General features: G+C 44.6%; 1 non-coding gene across 1 annotated transcript; it reads left to right on the forward strand.

Moving 5' to 3' along the window:
- Window positions 1–2400: 2400 nt before the first annotated feature.
- trnaq-uug (transfer RNA glutamine (anticodon UUG)) lies at window positions 2401–2489 on the forward strand. Its single transcript is given in 2 exon segments — window positions 2401–2437; window positions 2454–2489. It is a non-coding gene; the product is annotated as a tRNA-Gln (tRNA).
- The last annotated feature ends 15405 nt before the right edge of the window (window positions 2490–17894 follow it).

Below are 17894 nucleotides of genomic sequence, written 5' to 3' on the forward strand. Positions count from 1 at the left end.
CTCATCTCTGTCCTAAATGGCTTACCCCTTATCCTTAGACTGTGATCCCTGGCTCTGGAATCACCGGCCATCGGGAACATCCTTACTGCATCTAGTCTGTCTAGTCCTGTTAGTATTGTATAAGTATCAATGAGATCACCTCTCATTCTTCTAAACTCCAGCGAGTATAAGACCAATCGACCCAATCTCTCCTCATACATCATTCCTGCCATCCCAGGTATCAGTCTGGTGAATCTTCACTGCTCTCACTCCATGGCAAGATCATCCTTCCTCAGATAAGGTGACCAAAACTGCACACAATGCTCAAGATGTGGTCTCACCAAGGCCCTGTACAAATGCAGCAAGACATCCTTGTTCCTGTACACGAACCCTCTCGCTACGAAGGCCAACATACTATTTGCCTTCTTAACCGCCTGCTGCACCTGCATGCTTACCTTCAGCGACTGGTGCACAAGGACAACCAGGTCTAGTTGCACTTCACCTTCTCCCAATCTATTGATGTTCAGATAATAATCTGCCTTCCTGTTTTTGCCACCAAAGTGGACAACCTCGCCTTTATCCACATTATACTGCATCGGACATGCTTCTTCCCAATTACCCAACCTGTCGAAGTCATACTGGAGTTTCTCGGCATCCTCCTCACATGCCCACCCAGCTTTGTGTCATCTGCAAACTTGGAGATGTTACATCAAGTTCCCTCGTCTAGATCATTAATATATATTGTGAATAACTGGGGTCCTAGCACCGATCCCTGCGGTACCCCACTCGTCACTGCCTGCCACTTGGAAAAAGACCCATTTATTCCAACTGTTTGCTTCCTGCCTGCCAACCAGTTATATATCCAAGTCAGTACCTTGCACCCAATCCCATGTGCCTTAACTTTACACGCTAATCTGTTATGCGGGACCTTATCGAAAGCCTTCTGAAAGTCCAAAAACATCACATGCACATAGCATTTTCCCCACTACCGATGTCAGGCTTACCGATCTATAATTCCCCGTTTTCTCTCTACCACCTTTTTTGAATAGTGGGGTAACATTAGCTACCCTCCAATCCATGGGAACTGTTCCAGAGTCTATCGAATTTTGGAAGATGACCAGCAATGCATCTACTATTTCTAGGGCCACTTCCTTAAGCACACTAGGATGTAGATTATCAGTCCCTGGGGATTTATCCATTCCATTCTATTCCTTTCTCCCAGTTTCTCTGTCTCCATTGCATCTGTTCTGATGATGCCACCTTCCATACCGGTATGTCTTCCATTTTCCTCAACTGAGGATCCCCCTCTACCATGGTTGACATGACACTCGACCGAGTCCATTCCATTTCCCGCACTACTGCTCTCACCCCTTCTGCTCACTCCCAGAAACATGATAGGGTTCCCCCCTTGTCCTCACCTATCACCCCACCCGCCTCCACATTCAACGAATCATCCTGCGCCATTTCCACCACCTCCAGCATGATCCCACCACCAAACACATCTTCCCCTTCCCCCTTTCAGCATTTAGAAGGGACCGCTCTCTCCATGACACCCTGGTCCACTCCTCTATCACCCCAACACCCCTTCTCCTTCGCCCGGCACCATCCCATGCAAGTGCAGGAGATGCAACACCTGCCCTTTTACCTCCTTCCTTCCCATCGCCCAGGGCACCAAACACTCCTTCCAGGTGAATCAGTGATTACTTGTACTTCTTACAATTTAGTATACTGTATTCGCTGAATCTACATTGTGACACCAAATGCAGATTGGGTGCCCGCTTTGCAGAACAGTCGGCAAGTGTGACCCCGAGCTTCCGGTCGCCTGTCACTATAATTATCTGCTCCACTCCCTCTCTGATCTCTCCTTCCTTGGCCTGTTACACTGTTCCAATGAAACTCTACGTAATCTCGAGGAACAGCACCTCACCTTCCAATAGGCACTTTACAGCCTTCTGGACTTAATATCGAGTTCAACAATTTCAGACTATAAATTGGCCCCTGTATTTCTTTTATTTTTTTTAATTGGTTCTCATGTTTCCTCACATGACAGTTGTTAATGTTTCTGCCATAATCATTCACACCTCATCTTGAGCCATCTTTTGATCGTTAACTTGTCCTATTATCTCTCCTTTTATCTTGCACCATCATCCCTTTTGTAAGTCAATCTCTCCTGCCTTCATTCTATCACAGACATTCCCCTTGTTCTTACCTCGCCTCCACCCACCCCTGTTTAAAATCCCTCTTCCCTAACCTTTTCCAGTTCTGACGAAGGGTTCGACCTGAAAAGTTAACTCTGTTTCTCCCTCACTCGATGCCGCCTGACCTGCTGAGTGTTTCCAGCATTCTCTGTTGTTATTGAAATGAACACAATGACGGAGTTTAATCACTCATTATTAGGATTTGTTTATTTTACACTTATGTGGCCGCGTGGCCTAATGGATAAGGCGTCTGACTTTGGTGTAAATTTTGATGCCATCAGAAGATTGCAGGTTCGAGTCCTGCCGTGGTCGTTTTACACACTTTTTAATTCGTGTTCAACTTTTGAAAACCAAACCGCGTTTCCTCTCTTTTCCTTCCAAACATTGCAGGGTTCTTTATTAAATGGAATTTTTACGTGCTGTCTTATGTGTAATTTTCTCACTGATCTTTGCAAAAAGTTTCAAACAAATCCACAATTTCTAATTGATGACAAATTAGTGTTTCCAATTGGAACAACAGCTTTGGGTTAATCAGTGTCATAACGTGCAGTGGAGGGAATTCTGATCAGTTTCGGGGCCAGTGATCTCCACAGGGAACCGATGAAATTAAATAAAGAATTTGCAGTACAATCGTTGCAAGCAGGGTTCGAACCTACGCAGGAAAACCCCACTGGATTTTCAAATCCAACGCCTTAACCACCGCAGCTTCGCAAATGCAACCTTTCAACAGTGAAATGACCTGTGCAATCTATATGACAACTGCCCTGCACAATATAAATGGAAGGAAGTTGTGTGACAGTTATACAGAGGCCTGGTTAGGCCACTGTGTACAGTTCTGCGCACTGCACCTTAGAAAGGATATATTGACCTGGGATGGGAGTGTGGTGCAGATTCACGAGTGTGTTACCAGGGCTCCAAGGGTTAGGCTATGAGCAGAGATCACATAATCTAGGCTTGTATTCCCTGGAATATTGAAGATTAAGGGCAGAGATCATAGAAATACAGAAATTTACGCCAGAGAAGGAGGCCATTCGGCCCATCGTGTCTTTGCCGGACGAAAAAGAGATATTTTGCCTGATCCCACTTTCCAGCTCTGGGTCTGTAGCCCTGTAGTTACAGCACTTCAAGTACATATCCATAGTGCTTTCTATTCATGTGATCGGTAGTGACTTCCAGATCCACTCCGCTCTCTGTGTGAAAATGGTTCTTGTCAACTCCTCTTTAATCATTTTACCAGTTACTTTAAATCTACGCCCCTGATCATTGACATTTCTGCTAAGGGAAATAGGTCCTTCCTATCCACTGTATCTAGGCCCCTCAGAATTTTATGCACCTCAATTATGTCTCCCCTCCACCTCCTCTGCTCCAAAGATAACAACACAACCCTATCCAATCTTTACTTACAGCTAAAATTTTCCAGTCCTGGCAACATCCTAGTAAATCTCCTCTGTACCCTCTCCAGGGCAATAACATCTTTCCTGTACTGTGGTGACCAAAACTGTCTGCAGTTCTCTTGCTGTGGCCTAACTAGTGATTTATAATGTTCATACATAACCACACTGTTCTTGAATTCTATGCCTTGGTAATAGAAACATAGAAACATAGAAGATAGGAGCAGGAGTAGGCCGTTCGGCCCCTCGAGCCTGCTCCGCCATTCAATCCGATCATGGCTGATCATCCAAATTCAGTACCCGGTCCCTGCTTTCTCCCCATAACCGTTGATCCCTTTAGCCTTAAGAAATATATCCAACTCCTTCTTGAATATGTTTAATGAATTGGCCTCGACTGTCTTCTGTGGTAGAGAACTCCGCAGGTTCACCACTCTCTGGTTGAAGAAATTCCTCCTCATCTCTGTCCTAAATGGCTTACCCCTTATCCTTAGTCAGTGACCCATGGTTCTGGATTCGCTGACCATCGGGAACATCGTTCCTGCATCTCGTCTGTCCAGTCCTGTCAGAATTTTATACGATTCAATGAGATCCCCTCTCATTCTTCTAAACTCCAGTGAGTATAAGCCCAATCGACCCAATCTCTCCTCATACATCATTCCTGCCATCCCAGCTATCTGCCTGGTGAATCTTTGCAGAACTCCTTCCATGGCAAGAACATCCTTCTTCAGATAAGGTGAACAAAACTGCACACAATACTCAAGATGTGGTCTCACGAAGGCCCTGTACAAGTGCAGCAATACAACATTGTTCCTGTACTCAAACCCTCTCGCTATGAAGGCCAACATACCATTTGCCTTCTTAACCACCTGCCGCCTAATAAAGGAAAATATTCCCCAGGACTTTTTAACCAATAATAAAAACAAACTGCTGGAAAAATTCAGCAGCACATCTGAAATAAAAACAGAAAATGCTGGAAATATTCAGCAGGCAACCTGAAATAATTTCCAATACTTTTTGCTTTTATTTCAGATTCCAGCATCTGCAGTCTTTTGCTATTGCCTCCTTAACCACCTTATCTGCCTGCACTGTTACCTTCATGGACCTGTGGATATGCACTCCAATGTCCCTCTGTTCTTTTACGCTTCTCAATATCCTACCATTTATTGTGTATTCCTTTGTCCTGTTGGCCCTCTCCTAATGGATTACCTCTCACTTCTACGAATTGAATTCCATTTGCCACTTTTCTGCCCACCTGACCAATTCATTGATAATGTACTGCAGTCTGGAGCTTTCTTCCTCACTAAAAACCACACGGACAACATTTATATAACATCGGTAAACTTCTTAATCCTACATTGAATTCTAAATCAGTGATATATAACACAAAAAGCACGGGACCTAGTGCTGAGCCCTCCCGAATCCCACTGAACAGCCTTCCAGTCAAAAAACTCCCATCGACCACTACCCTTTGCTCGAACTTGCCACATCCCTTGGATCCTTTGGGCGTTTACCTGTCTTACCCTCTGCCATGTGGGCAGACCCTGATATTTAGGATAGTGAAGGTAATTGATAGATTAGACAGAGGGAAACGTTTTCCGCTGGGGCGAGGGATGGGGGGTGGGGGGTGGGGGCTGGTGTGGGGGGCAGTGGGGGGTGGGGGGTGGGGGCTGGTGTGGGGGCAGTGGGGGTGGGGGGGGCTGGTGTGGGGGGCAGTGGGGGGGGGGCTGGTGTGGGGGGCAGTGGGGGGGTGGTAGAGTCTAGGTCAAGGGGACCAAACCTTAAAATAGGAACCAGGCCGTTCAAGAGAGAAATTAGGAAACATTTCTTCATACAAAGATAGGTCGAACTATGGAAGTCCCTCCCACAAAAGGCATTTGTTGCTCGATCATTTAATGATTGTATATCTGAGATCGATAGACTTTTGCTCGACCAGGGTATTAGGGAAAATAATAGACTTGTTTAACAAAAATTGCTATTAATATAAGTATACTTTAAAAATGATGGCGAATGTGCCCCACCTGGTGGGTTAACAGGCACGGTGCATGTAAGCAGGTCTGCAGTGTAAGTAAAGGCGAGTGTGCACGGTGCATGTTAGATAGTCTGCTTCTTTACAGAAAACTGAAGGCTGCCTGTGGTTCATCAATTCAGGAAGTTCCTAACCATCAGCTTTTTTGGACTGAATGATGCAAACGACTTACTTGTCCCAGTACGAAAGTGATTCATTCTGTGTGTGTTTAAAAGGGATCAACTGTCAGTCCGGTTTCATTCTGTGTCTGTTTAAAAGGGATCTATTTTCAGTCCCGGATCATTCTGTGTCTGTTTAAAAGGGATCTACTTTCAGTCCCGGATCATTCTGTGTCTGTTTATAAGGGATGTGCTGTCAGTCCCGGATCATTCTGTGTCTGTTTAAAAGGGATCTACTTTCAGTCCCGGATCATTCTGTGTCTGTTTATAAGGGATGTGCTGTCAGTCCTGGATCATTCTGTGTCTGTTTAAAAGGGATGTGCTGTCAGTCCCGGATCAGTCTGTGTCTGTTTAAAAGGGATGTGCTGTCAGTCCCGGATCATTCTGCATCTGTTTAAAAGGGATGTGCTGCCAGACCCGGATCATTCTGTGTCTGTTTAAAAGGAATGTGCTGTCAGTCCCGGATCACTCTGTGTCTGTTGAAAATAGATGTGCTGTCAGTTCTGGATCACTCTGTGTCTGTTTAAAAGGGATGCGCTGTCAGTTCTGGATCATTCTGTGTCTGTTTAAAAGGGATGTGCTGTCAGTCCCGGATCATTCTGTGTCTGTTTAAAAGGGATGTGCTGTCAGTCCTGGGTCATTCTGTGTCTGTTTAAGATGGATGTACTGTCAGTCCCGGATCATTCTGTAGCTGTTTAAAAGGGATGTGCTGTCAGTCCCGGATCATTCTGTGTCTGTTTAAAAGGGATGTGCTGTCAGTCCCGGATCATTCTGTGTCTGTTTAAAAGGGATGTGCTGTCAGTCCCGGGTCATTCTGTGTCTGTTTAAGAGGGATGTACTGTCAGTCCCGGATCACTCTGTGTCTGTTTAAAAGGGATGTGCTGTCAGTCCCGAATCATTCTGTGTCTGTTTAAGAGGGATGTACTGTCTGTCCCGGATCATTCTGTGTCTGTTTAAAAGTGATGTGCTAACAGTCCCGGATCATTCTGTGTCTGTTTAAAAGGAATGCGCTGTCTGTCCCGGATCATTCTGTGTCGGTTTAAAAGTGATGTGCTAACAGTCCCGGATCATTCTGTGTCTGTTTAAAAGGGATGTGCTGTCAGTCCCGGGTCATTCTGTGTCTGTTTAAGAGGGATGTACTGTCAGTCCCGGATCATTCTGTGCCTGTTTAAAAGGGATGTGCTGTCAGTCCCGGATCATTCTGTGTCTTTTTAAAAGGGATGGTCTGTCAGTCCCGGGTCATTCTGTGTCTGTTTAAGAGGAATGTACTGTCAGTCCCGGATCATTCTGTGTCTGTTTAAAAGGAATGTGCTGTCAGTCCTGGATCATTCTGAGTCTGTTTAAAAGGGATGTGCTGTCAGTCCCAGATCATTCATTGTCTGCTTATGAGGGATGTACTGTCAGTCCCGGATCATTCTGTGTCTGTTTAAATGGGATGTGCTCTTCGTACAGATCATGTTAGTCCCGGGCCATTTCAAAATCATGAGCGGTCTAGTCAGAGCAGATAAAGGCTCGAAGGTGCAAATGGCCTAGTCCTGCTCGTATATCTTATATTCTTATGTTATGTTAAGTAGATAGATAGAATCTGTTCTGATTGCCAGAAGGGTCGATAGCCGGAGGACAGAGATTTAATGTGACATGCAAAAGATGCAAAGGTGACATGTGGAAAAACATTTTTACGCAACGCGTGGTTAGTAACTGGAAAGGGTGACGGAGGCAGATTCAGTCGTGGCCTTCAAAACGGAATTGGATAAGTACCTGATTGAGCAAAAATTGCAGAGCTACGGGGAACGGGCAGGTGTGCGGATGGGACTAGCTGAAGTGCTCGTGAAGAGAGCCAGTGCGTGCTTGATGGACCGAATGTCCTCCTTCTGTGCTGAAACCATTCTATTATTCTACGATTCTATGATCATTCTGTATCTCTGTCTGTTTCAAAGAGATGTATTTTCAGCTGCGATATCTGAATGGTTGCGGCGTTGGTCTCTAAGTTCAATGTGATTTAGGCGTGATGGTTTGAACCCTGTTTGAAGTGAATCTGTTCATTAATTTGAAATAACAAACACCTTCATTAATTTAAAGAATTTAAAAGGTCACCTCTCAGCCTCCTGTTTCCATAAAAAAGAACGCCAGCCTGTTCAGCGTTTCCTGATATTTATCCCCTCTCAGTTCTGGTATCATCCTTCTCAATCTTCTTTGCACCTTCGCCAGTTCTCTACTTTTTTTGTAAAATGGAGACCTGAACTTTGCAAAGTATCCTAAGTGCCATCTAACCATGGTTCTATATACTTTTAACTTAACTTCTCTGCTTATGAATGGACAAGTTTACCCGTGCTGTGTGCTGTTTGCTGCCGGACTTTAGGACAGAGAGACAGAGAGAGAGAGAGAGAGAGAGAGAGAGAGAGAGAGAGAGAGACAGACAGACAGAGAGAGAGACAGAGAGTGAGAGAGACAGAGACAGAGAGAGACAGAGACAGAGAGAAGAGAGACACAGAGAGAGAGACAGAGAGAGAGTGAGAGAGAGCGAGAGAGACAGATACAGAGAGAGACAGAGAGAGACAGAGCGAGAGTGAGAGAGAGACAGACAGAGACAGAAAGAGGGAGAGAGAGAGACAAAGAGAGAGAGAGAGAGACAGGGAGAGTGAGAGTGACACAGAGAGAGAGTCAGAGAGAGAGAGAGTGACAGAGAGAGAGAGACAGAGACAGACAGAGAGAGAGAGACAGACAGAGAGAGACGGACAGACAGAGAGAGACAGACAGAGACAGTGAGACAGAGAGAGCGAGAGAGACAGAGAGAGAGACAGAGAGAGAGAGAGTGACAGAGAGAGCGAGAGGGACAGAGAGAGAGACAGAGACAGACAGAGAGAGAGAGAGACAGAGAGAGAGACAGAGAGAGACAGACAGAGAGAGACAGACAGAGAGAGACAGACAGAGCGAGTGAGACAGAGAGAGAGAGTGAGAGAGAGTGAGAGTCGTCATTTTGGTCATGGTTCGCTGGAGAAATGGTGCCGCAAAACTACGAGATTTGGGATTGATCGGATTAATTTACATGTCAAGTTCAATCCTACTATCACAGTGTGGGACAGTGCAGAGGGAGGCCATTCGGCCCATCTTGCATGTGACGGCTCTTTGGTGGAGTTATCCAATTAGTAATACTCCCCTGCTCTTTCCCCATAGGCATGTACATTTTCCCGTCAATATTTTATCCATTTCCCTTTTGAAAGTTACTATTGAATCTGCTTCCACCACCCATTCCAGATCATAACGACTCGCTGCTTAAAAATTTATTCCCGCATGGCGCCTCTGGATCTTTCGCAATCATCTTAAATCTGTGTCCTCTGGTTACCAACACATCTATCACTGCAAACAGTTTCTCCTCATTTATTCTATCAAAACCATCATGATTTTGAACAACTCTTGATCTCTCTGCTCTAAGAAGAACAACCCCTTATAAGGGGGAGGGTGGGCTCAGGTAAGGGCACGTTTATAATCCAAAGGGAAAAGTCAAGGCTGTAGAACAGATTAGCGATTGGGGTAAAATCAAGCAGATTCTGTCAGGAAGGGACAGAGAGTTTATAACCTGTAATAGGGCAGTACTGCCGAAGACCACATTAGGGTAAAATAATAAAAAGTTATAACTAATGTCGCACAAAATTGTCATTGCACAACAGATGAATTAATGGCACAAATAGAAATAATTGGCTTTGATCCAGTAGCCATTACTGAGATGTGGTTTTAGGGTAAACAAGGTTGGGAGCAAAATCTTCCAGGGTACTTGACTTTTAGAAACGATAGGCAAAATGGAAAAGGAGGCGGGTAGCCAGCTAATAAAGGGTGAGATAAAGCCAGTAGTGAGAAAATCCCGGAAAATCAGTATGTAGAATCAGTATGGGTGGTGCTCAGGAATAACAAATGGTAGAAAGCAGTTGTGGGATCAGTTTAAAGCCACCTTAACGGTAATCATGATGTTGGACAGATTTTACATCAGGAAATTAGAGGAGCAAGTAACAAGGGTAAGGCAATAATCATAGGAGACATTACTGTTCATGTAGACTGGACAAAGAAAATTGACAGAAGTAGTATCGCGGACGAATTCATTTCATTCGAGACAGCTTTCTACAACAATATTTCGAGGATAGAACTAGGGAACAGGTTAATTTAGATCTTGTATTGAGCAATAAGACAGAGCTAATTAGTAACCTTATCATAATGGATCCTTTGGAGAAGATTGCTCATAATATGATAGAATTTCAAATTACGTTTGAGAATGATGCCATTAAGTCAGAAACTAGGGGCTTAAATTTAAGCAAAGTGAGTTACGGAGTTATATGGGGCGAGTTGGCTAAGGTAGATTGTGTAATTAGAGTAAAATATATAACGGTATATAAGCAATGGCAATCATTTAAAGAAATAATTCAGAATTCTCAACGAATATACATTCCCTTGAGGAATAAAAACGACACTGGAAAAGTGGTCAAGCATGGCTAACTGGAGAAGTTCGTGATAGTATTAGATTTTTAAAAAAGGTTTACAATGTTACAAAAATAATAGTCAGCCTGAGAATTGGGAATGTTTTGAAAATCAGCAAAAGATGGCCAAGTGATTGATAAAGAGGGAGAAAATAGAATTAGAGTAAATTAGCAAGACATTTAAAAACAGATTGTAAGAGCTTTAATTGTGTAAATAGGAAGAGATTATTGAAATTAAAGGTGGGTCCCTTAGAGGCAGAGACAAGAGAAATAATAACGTGGAATAAGGAAATGGCATGACGTGGATCAACATATTGTATCTGTCATTGCAGTAGAAGACACAAAGAACATAGCTCAAGTTATGTGGAACCAAGAGTCTAATTAGATCGAGGAACTTAAAGTATTTAATATTAGTAAAGCAAAAGACCTGGAGAAATGAAAGGGACAAAAAGCCGACAAATGCCCGGGACTTGATGGCCTGCATCCTTCGGTTTTAAAACAGGTGGCTGCAGAGAGATTGCGTGCATTGGCTTTGATCTTCCAGAATCCCCTAGATTCTAGAACGGTCCCCGTGGACTGGAAGGTATCAAATGTTACCCCGCTGTTCAAGAAAGGTGGGAGAGGGAAAAAAGAGAACAGTAGACCAGTTAGCCTGACATCATTAGTAGGGAAAATGCTGGAATCCATTATTAAGGACGTGGTAGGAGGGCACTTGGAAAATCAGAAGAAATTAGGCGGAGCCAACATTGTTTTATGAAAGAGAAATCGTGTTTCACACAGCAATCAGAATTTTTTGAGGGTGTAACTATTGGGGTAGACAAGGGGGGACCAGTGGATGTAATATATTTGGATTTTCAAAAGGCGTTCAATAATGTGCCACTCAACAGGTTGTTACATGTGCTCATTGGATTGGGGGCAACACAGTAGCATGGATTGATGATTGGTTAACGGACAGAAAGCAGAGAGCAGGAATAAACGGGTGACTTTCACAATGGCAGGTTGTAACCGGTGGAGTGCTGAAAGATCAGTGCTTGATCCTCAGCCATTTACAATCTATATCAATGACTTAGATGAGGGGCCGCGTGTAATATATTCAAGTTTGCTGATGGTACAAAGTTAAGTGGGCAAGGATGCTGTGAGGAAAAAGCAAATATGTTGCAAAGGAATATAGACTGGTTAAGTGAATAGGCAAGAAGTTGTCAGATGAAGTATAATGTGGGGAAGTGTGATATTATCCACTTTGCTAGGACGTATGGAATAACAGTAGATTTTTTTTAATGGTGAGGAAGTAGTGAGTTTTCGGATTCAGAGGCATTTGGATGTCCTTCTACAAGAATCACAGAACGTTAACATTCAGCTACAGCAAGCAATTTGGAACGTAAATGGGATTTTAGCCTTTAGAACAAGGGCGTTGCAGTACGAGAGTAAGGATGCCTTGCTGCAATTATTTAGGGCTTTGCTGAGAAAACATCTAGAGCACTATGTGCACTTTTTGTTAACCTTACCAAAGGAAGGATACAGTTGCCTTGGAGGGGGTGGAATGAATGTTCACTAGATTGATTTCTGGGAAGGGAGGGCTGCCAGATGAGGAGAAATTGAGCAGATTGGGCCTATTTTTACTGGCGTTTAGAAGAATGAGAGATGATCTCATTGAAATGTGTATAATTCTTAAAGGGCTTGACAGCGTAGATGCTGAGTGGCTGTTTGCCCTGATTGGAGAGTCAAGAACTAGGGGGCAGAGTCTCAGGATAAGGGGTCGACCATTTGGGACTGAGATGGGGAGAAATTTCTTCACCCAGAGGGATTTGAATCGTTAGAATTCTCTAACCCAGAGGGCTGAGGATGTTCAGTCAATGATTATATTCAAGACTGACATCGATAGATCTTAGGGCACTAAGGGAACCATGAGATAGGGGATAGCGCGGGAAAGTGGCATTGATGTATAAGTTCAACCATGATCTTACTGAATGTCGGTGCAGGCTGCACGGAGCGTATCGTCTACTCCTGCTTCTATTTAATATAAGTTTGTGTTCCGTGACTCACAGCACACCAATTTTGAACAGGCACGGGGTGATCTGGGACTGAGAGCTCCCCCATTTTAAGAAGACACAGAATGATCGAGAATGACAGTAAACCCATGTCGAACAGATTCAGAATGTTCCATGACTAACGGCAAACCCCTTTAAAGCAGACACGGAATGATCAAAGAATGATTCACTTAATGTGACCTGAGACAACGAAGTCGTTTGCAGCTGTCAATCAAAACACATTTGGAAGGAACATTCTACATTTACTGAACCAGAAACCGCCTTCAGCTGTCAATCAACCCTGCCCCGCCTACACCACCTGCAACATTCAGAGAGACAGAGACTGTCAGAGAACTTCCAGCATTCAGTGCTGACCCTGTTAAACTGATCAGCTCCTCACACAGAACCCCGGTGTCATAAACACGGAGCATTTTCACTGAACCCCTTAAAATACAGTCTTTAAATTGAGAAAAACCTCAAAGTTCATCACAATTCGGCTGAATGGCCAAAAGGTTAATAACGTTTTCGCCATCACTCAGTAACCCCCTTCGACAGTCCTTCCACCCATAGAATAAATTATCTGCTGTAAGAGTTGCTCATTTTTTCCCACTGAGTTGAATTATTTCAGTGTCAGGAACTTAATGTCTTCATAAACATTTTATTAAAAAATAAGAAAAATAACTCAAACACAAGCACGTTAACGGTTGAAGGCATCACACTGTCTGCATTAATCCACCAGAGGACGCTCTTGCATTTGCACTTGTACTGCAGACCGGCTAACATGCAATGTGCACCTTAGCCCAGCAGGGGACGCACATTCGTGGTTACTTTTTCTGCAGACCCGCGAACGTGCACCGTGAGCATTAGACCAGCAGGGGGCGCATGCTGCCGTTACTTATACTGTCGACCGGCTAACGTACAGCATTCGCATAAGACCAGCAGGGAACGCACACTTGCTGTTACATATAATGCAGCCCAGTTAACATGCACCGCGCAACTTAGACCTACATGGGGTGCGCACACATACCTTTACTTGTATTCAACATAGAAACATAGAAGATAGGAGCAGGAGTAGGCCATTCGGCCCCTCGAGCCTGCTCCGCCATTCAATCAGATCATGGCTGATCATCCAAAGTCAGTACCCTGTCCCTGCCTTCTCCCCATATCCCTTGATGCCCTTAGACTTAAGAAATATATTTAACTCCTTCTTGAATATATTTCGTGATTTGGCCTCAACTGCCTTCTGTGGTAGTGAATTCCACAGATTCACCACTCTCTGGGTGAAGAAATTCCTCCACATCTCTGTCCTAAATGGCTTACCCCTTAACTTTAGACTGTGACCCCTGGTACTGGACTCCCCCGCCAATGGGAACATCCTTCCTGCATCTAGTGTCTCTAGTCCTGTTATAATTTTATAATTTTCAATGAGATCCCCTCTCATTCTTCTAAACTCCAGCGAGTATAAGCCCAATCGACCTAATCTCTCCTCATACGTCATTCCTGCCATCCCAGGAATCAGCCTGGTGAATCGTCGCTGCACTCCCTCCATGGCAAGATCATCCTTCCTCAGAACTGCACAGAGTACTCAAGTTGTGGCCTCACCAATTCCCTGTACATTTGTAGCAGGACTGCCCTGCTTTTTATCTCTAACACCTTTGCAATAAAGGCCAACATTTCATTTGCCTTTTTGACTCCTTGCTGTACCTGCATGCTAACTTTTTTGTGCTTCATGGACAAGGACACCCAGGTCCCTCTGAACTGTAGCATTTTGTGGTAACTCAATTTAAATAATAATTCGTTTTTTTATTTTTCCTGCCAAAGTGGATCACCTCGCACTTTCCCACATTATTCTCCATCTGCCAAATGTTTGTCCACTCACTTAGCCTGTCTATATCCCTATGCAGATTATTTGAGTCCTTTGCACAACTTGCTTTCCCACCCATCTGCAAACTTGGCTACATTACACTCGGTCCCTTCATCCAAGTCATTAATGTAGAGATTAGCATAGTTGATGCCCCAGCACTGATCCCTGTGGCACCCCACTCGTTACCGCTCACCAACCGGAAAATGATCTATTTATCCCAACTCTCTGCTTTCTGTTAGTTAGCCAATTCTCTATCCATGCTAATATATTATGCCCAAATCCGTGAGGTCTTATCTTATGCAGTAACCTTTTATGTGGCACCTTATCGAAAGACTTCTGGAAATCCAAATACATCTCATCCAATTGCATCACGTTTGCCATCCTTCTCGTCACATCCTCAAAGAACTCCAGCAAAGTTGTTAAACATGATTTCCCTTTCAAAAAACCATACTTGACTGCATTATGATTTTCCAAAATAGCCTGCTATGGCTTCCTTAATGAAGGACTCCAGCCTTTTCCCAATGACAGCTGTTAGGCAAACTCGTCTATAGATTGCTGCTTTCTGCCCCATACGGGCTGTCATTAATCGCAACTTCTACAAAAAGTAACTCAGGAAGTACAACTGGATGGCCAGCTGAGGGCGCCGTCCGAGCAGTATAAATACTCGGGCGTGGGCCCAACTTGGCCAGAGACAATCTGGAAACAGGAAGCTAGTGACTGCTAACTTGACCTCCATATTTTGTTACAAGTCGATTAAAGCATTTCTTTATGTTCAGCCAAGTGTGTAGTGAGTCTTTATTACGTCAGTTTAATCGACTTGTTATCATCTCCACGCTTTGGGTGAATCGGAACAACCAGCTGCAACTCGAACCACAGAAAGGAACTTGCGCAAGAAACTTATTCATCCTGGAAAAACTCCTTAGACCCGCTCGTCTCAACCTGTATCCGAATGCACCTGTGGCAGCGAAGGTATGGAAGCATTGTTTTCGTACCTTTTGCAACTTTCTTGAAGAATGTGGGGCGGATTCCCCTAATAAGTTACGAATGCTTATTAACTATGTATCCCCTCATGTGTATGATTATATTGAGGACTGTATAGACTATGACGCTGCTATCGAAATTTTACAGCAGCTATATATCAAGTCCCCAATTGAAATCTTTGCACGACACCTACTGGCCACAACTCGGCAGCAGCCTGGGGAATGACTCGATGAATTGCTCCAGAAACTCCACAGGCTCAGCAAAGATTGTAACCTTAAAGCGGTTACAGCTGAACAATATCAAGAGGAACTAATCTGCGATTCCTTTATCAATGGGTTTGCACCCCCTCTTATATGTCAGCGCCTGCTGGAAAATAAAACCCTCAATTTACAGGCTGCTTATGACCAGGCGTGTTCCCTGGACTTGGCCAAGAAGAATGCAGACACTTATCTCCCACCACATGCACGGGCAGCGGCTATCACCTGTAATTAATCTTTTGATAGGTCTCGGGCGGATGCCCCCGCTGATGATGACTCTACTCTAATGGACGACGACCCTACCCTAGAGGCCTTTGCTGATGACGACCCCGCCCTAGCAGTATCCTGGCAATCAACAAGAAAGTCTTTCTTTTGTGGAGGTACATTCCATTACAGAAAATGTTGCCCAGCTCGTAATGCGACCTGCAATCATTGCAGCAAGAAAGGACAACGACAAGGTATGCCAGTCACTGGCCTCTGCTAACAAGAAAGGCCGCTCCTCGAAAGTGTACCGGTCGAGAGCTCTTGTTAGCTTCACAGCTGCTATCTATGGAGCTGCTCCTCCCCCAAGAACCACTGCTAAGGCTGCAGCTGCAGAAGGGAAAATTACCCCTCCTCCCATCACAGCTGTTTTTCCCCAAAGTTTGTCCCATGCAGCCACGAAGTTTTAATTAAATGGGCACACTCTAAGCGCGCTAATTGACTCCTGCAGCTCTGACAGCATCATTAGTAAGCGGGCTGTCAGCAGGTTAAGACTGTGCATTTATCCCTCAGACAGGGAGATTGCAATGGCTCTGACGACTCTGACCACCATTTCTTCTGGCTTATCTCTTGTCAATCTCATCCTCAATGGGCGCACGTATCCCTCCACCCAGATCGGAGTAATCAAAAACTTATGTAGCGATGTGCTTCTGGGGCAGGACTTCCAGAAGCAGCACAAAAGACTCACTTTTGTGTTTGGAGGGTCGAAGCCAGAGCATACGATTTCTAAGGTGCTGTTTTGTGCGCTCTCAGCGGCCTTACTCGATGAGCCCTCCCTGCTTGCCAATCGCTCTCCCTGCTGTAAACCTATAGCCACCAAATCGCAGCGCTTTTGCCAAGACGACTGAGCATTTATTGAGGCAGAAATCTCTCACCTTTTAGCTGATGGTATTATCGAGCCGTGTTCATCTCCCTGGCGGGCTCAAATCGTCGCTGTGAAAAACCCTGTAAAACAACATAAGAAACATCTGTGTAGTGATTATTCACAGACTATTAATCAATAGACCGATCTGGATGGCTACCCACTGCCATGCATAGATGACATGGTCAACATCCTTGCCAAATACAAGGTATTTTCAACCTTCGATTTAAAGAGCACATACCATCCGGTACCGCTGAAAGACTCTGACAAAAAGTATATGGCCTTTGAGGCCAATGGTCGGCTTTATCAGTTTCGTTGCCTTTCATTTGGGGTCACCAATGGGGTGGCCGACTTCCAACGGGCAATGGATGTCCTAGTCCAGCAAGAGAACTTGACGGATACCTTTCCGTATTTAGACAATATCACTATTGCCGGCCATGATCAAAAGGAGCATGACACCAATCTTCAGAGAATTTTTGACGTTCTCCGTTGTCCTCACTTAACGTTAAACGAATCCAAATCAGTGAAATCGGTGCCATCAGTGAACATTTTCGGCTAGTGGGTGGGCAACGGTGTTATTAAATCAGACCCCGAGCGACTTTGTCCACTTCAGGAGCTACCTCCCCCTACAAATCTCGGCTCTCTTCGTCGGGCACTTGGGATGTTGGCTCATTATGCAAAGTGGATAGCTCACTTCTCCAATAAAATACAGCCGCTGCTTCATGCGAAGTCTTTTCCATTGGAAGCAATGGCTATTTCTCCATTCAACCTCCTCAAACGACAGCTGGAGAAAGCCACACTTCACGCCATTGATGAAAACCTTCCTTTTGTGGTCGAATGCAATGCATGGGAGGTGGCGATCTCAGCTACCTTGAATCAAGGTGGTCGACCCATTGCATTCCTATCCAGAACCTTACAGGGTAGCGTGATCCATTACCCCCCCCCCCCCCGTCGAGAAGGAGGCTACAGCCATCATCGAGGCTGTATGCCAATGGAATCATTTTCTTGCTCGGCGTCATTTCATGCTCATAACTGACCAGCGCTCCGTGGCCTTCATGTTGGATAACCGGAAGCGCCCGAGAATCAAAATAATAAAATTCAACTCTGGAGGATGTAGCTGGCCTCCTTTGGATATACCATCCATTGCCGACCCGGCAAACAGAATGTGGCCCCAGATACCGTCACATGGGCATTTTGCTCTTCAATGCCAACGTTGACTCTGGCGTATCTGCATATGGACTTATGCCATCCTGGCATTACCCGTATGTTGCACTTTGTGCGCTCCAAAAATCTACCATTCTCAATGGAGGACATAAAGAAAACATGCTCCTCCTGTAGGATTTGTGCAGAACTGAAATCACAATTGTTCTGCCCATCAGATGATTTACTCATACATGCAATGCAGCCTATGCAGAGGCTCAGCG

This window comes from Somniosus microcephalus, unplaced genomic scaffold (assembly GCF_052327205.1).
Source record: "Somniosus microcephalus isolate GS21.2 unplaced genomic scaffold, FLI_Smic_1.0 unresolved_chr8, whole genome shotgun sequence".
Classification (NCBI taxonomy): domain Eukaryota; kingdom Metazoa; phylum Chordata; class Chondrichthyes; order Squaliformes; family Somniosidae; genus Somniosus; species Somniosus microcephalus.